The sequence below is a fragment of the Micromesistius poutassou genome (assembly GCF_964030765.1).
Source record: "Micromesistius poutassou genome assembly, chromosome: 16".
Lineage (NCBI taxonomy): Eukaryota > Metazoa > Chordata > Actinopteri > Gadiformes > Gadidae > Micromesistius > Micromesistius poutassou.
The window spans coordinates 17,227,483-17,230,893 of record NC_140286.1 but is presented as its reverse complement, the minus strand read 5'-3'; the positions used below and the strand labels follow the sequence as shown (position 1 = coordinate 17,230,893).

The window sequence follows — 3,411 nt, the reverse complement described above, 5'->3', positions numbered from 1 at the left end:
ACACAAATCCGCGACTGCACCGACCTCTCAAATTTCAAATCTCTCACAAAAACTCACCTTTTTAAAATTGCTTTTAATGTTTAGCTAATATGTTTTTAGTGTTTTCTTTATTTTTTACCATTTGATGTTGTTTTTACTGCTTTTATCATGTATTGTACAGTGTCTTTGAGTATTTAGAAAAGCGCTTTAAATAAAATGTATTATTATTATTATTATTATTATAATGGGATGAACTAGACAGACTCATTTACATATTTTGTTTTACAAACTCTAAGGATGGACATTGAAACACAAGCAGGTTCATGATGATTTATTTATTTAGCAATTCACATGACTCTGCATTAGCAATCAAACCAATGTTATGCAATCAATATTAAAACTGCACAGTAAGATGTTGATGCATATTGTGTCGACATTCATTTATCAAGAATATGTGGTTTTTATATCCACTCCACTGTAAGCCACACCATTGTAGTTGCCGGTGGATGGGAAGACCAGCTTGCTGCCATTCATGCATGTGATTTTCACTGTGGCCGAGTAGGCCAGGTCGATGACTGCTCGTCCCACTGACACCTCACCGCGCAAGGTCTTTCCTGCCGGGACCGTCATATTGATCTCATCTGATTCTGTTATGGTCTCAGAGGAGGTCATTGAGGAGGACTGCTGCGATCCCGTGGTCACGCTAAACCCACCAGACACCTCCACCAGGTCCGGGATCCCTGCTTTAACAGACATGCTGACGGTGGACTCAATCTTATTGGTGGTGCTCCAGGTGGAAGTCTTGGTCACAGATCTGCTGTACGTACATTTCTGCACTTGATCCACAGGAGTGTCGTTTCGATAAGACACAGATTTTAGATATTCTTTTTTTACCTACATTAAACACAGAAAAACACAAAGATGCATATTGTTCAGGCAACACACAAAATAATACTTAATAACCTGTACAGAAAATATAAACTTATTTAGTCTAACATTTATACTTCATAAATACATTTACACTTCATAATCCCCAGGGGATAGTGCTGACACTATTTTATTGAACTAATGTAATTAAACAAGACATTACTGTCAACCACATATCAAATTCTAATGTTTATACGGTGGACAGGAAGTTGTCCTTTATGGAACGCAAAGTGGGCCAACGAGCAATTGCTATGCTGATGATGACACTCAAAATGTAGATCAGCACCAACCCCTCCTCTCAGCTCCCACCCAGTCAACTGCCTACAGTTACTAGTCCACCTCTAATCTGTAATCTGAGGAGTAATCTGCCCTATGAAATATAGGTATTAAACATGCTTTTGTAGTGATAGGCTTTTCAGAGTTAATAAAGAAACACTTAAGTGAAAGTGAAGTAAAGTGAAATGTGTTGGCCCACTTATCCTACCATATTCTGACTCAGGTCTTCCACACTTAGCAGCACTCACCTGGGGTTTGTACATGGCCAGGCTGCGAAAGGTCACGTCGCATAGCACAGACGACTTGATGGCACTGATGAAGAGGAATCCCATACAGTCGACGTCTCCGCCAGCACTCCCCACCAACCCCAGGCAGACTCCAGACCCCACATCGATGGAGTACTCGGTCTTCAGCCCCCAGCTATTCATGTACTCGAAGAACTCGCGTCCAGAACTCGTCCAGAACCTGATGCCACCCAGACGTGTCCCGGCACCATTCCCCCACAGGGACAGCTTGGTGATGCGCTCGCCAAGTTGGAAGGTAAACTCACTGAAAGTGTGTGCCTGTCCAAAGGTCTGCACACGCCCGTCGGTCAGTTCTGCCCGCACAGCTTTGATCTGCCAGCCGCCCACTGCCACTCCAATCTTCTTGAGGGTGGCACCATTGTCACGGCCAGTGAACTCAAATGAACTGCCTCCGTCTCCACCGATGAGATGCAGTGAAGTCGCCATGTTTAATAACCTGCAACAGAAATGTTCATCAATACAATCTATTGCAATGCTAAACACTAGAGTTCTTAGGTTGAAGACTCACCTACAGCTGAGACAACCTTCTTAAAGACCAATATGAATGTAACTAACTTATCAGCTTCCTGACTTTGTTAAATAGGCAGCCGCCCCCCCCCCCCCCCCCCAACAATCCTGCCCGACCACAACCAAACCCCACCCCCCCCCCGTCAACAATCCTGCCCGACCACAACCAAACCCCCCCCCCCCTGTCAAGAATCCTGCCCGACCACACCAAACCCCCCCCCCTCCCCCGTCAACAATCCTGCCCGACCACAACCAAACCCCACCCCCCCCCGTCAACAATCCTGCCCGACCACAACCAAACCCCCCCCCCTGTCAAGAATCCTGCCCGACCACAACCAAACCCCACCCCCCCCCCCCCCCTCAACAATCCTGCCCGACCACAACCACACTAATCTAGATTAAAATGGCTCATTTGAATTCTGCCGAAGGCATTCATAATATGTGTGCTACCTAAATAATGACTAAAAGTAAGTCTTTGAGAACGGGTTTCTCAAGCCAGGTGGCGCATTAGACCAGGGGCTCATCTCCTGTTTCCAAAATGCATCACAAACTCTAGTATAACTTACTACACGCTTACTATCACAAACTCAAACGCGGGAAAATATAACGGCGCCGGGACGCGCTCTCGCTACAGGTCCACGGCACGGTGCGCGTCGCGGCAGCAGCGGCAGCCGGGGCGGCGGTGGGGGCGGCGTTGACGGGTGAGAGCTGGTACGCGTCCGCCTACCGCCGTACCAAGGCGGGCTGCTCGAAGGACGATTTGGATTATTACAACAACAACACCAATTATTTTGACGCTCTGATGTCATGATGGGCAAAAATAACCTAAACGGACATTACATTATGAATATAGTCAACCCTGGGCCCAAATCTAATAAACACAACATACCACACATTCAAGAGGGTGAAGATGACCCTCGAGCCCTCTCCCCATCAGTCTACGGAGGACACTCCGTGTCATTGGGCAAAGGGATGTATGCAATGTAAGGCCGGGGTGGATGCCACCCCCTAGGAGGGGTGTGTATGGCATACTCATGTCCGAAGCATGAGTAGCGTTTCTCCCACGTGGTTCCCCATACACCCGGCCAAGCGAAATCTTAGGCTGCCTCAGCTAGATGGCGCGGCCACACATATCACACAGAAAGACAAAACAACTCGGAGGCTCAGGGACAAGAGAACCCTCGATAACACACACAAAGTCTAGCACACACACCTGGCCATGAAAGATACTATAAGTTTCTCATGCACCAAATCACGGGAGCTCGTCCGAGGCAGAACCTCTTCGGAGGCGAAGCGCCGGACGACCTCAGCGCTGTTAGGGGACGTAGAATATTCGATCTCTCACGCTTTATGAATCAGTATTACGTTTACTACTTTACTCAATAAATCCGAGGCCCTCGTGCTGATAGACTTTATT

At 47.2% G+C, this 3,411-nt stretch overlaps 1 pseudogene across 1 annotated transcript; it reads right to left on the bottom strand.

Moving 5' to 3' along the window:
- Nucleotides 1-423: 423 nt before the first annotated feature.
- Nucleotides 424-1,916, bottom strand: LOC311360723 (aerolysin-like protein pseudogene; annotated as a pseudogene). The gene is made up of 2 exons: nucleotides 1,431-1,916; nucleotides 424-873 (listed from the first exon to the last, which is right to left on the bottom strand). The product of its transcript is annotated as an aerolysin-like protein pseudogene (transcript).
- Between the last annotated feature and the right edge of the window lie 1,495 nt (nucleotides 1,917-3,411).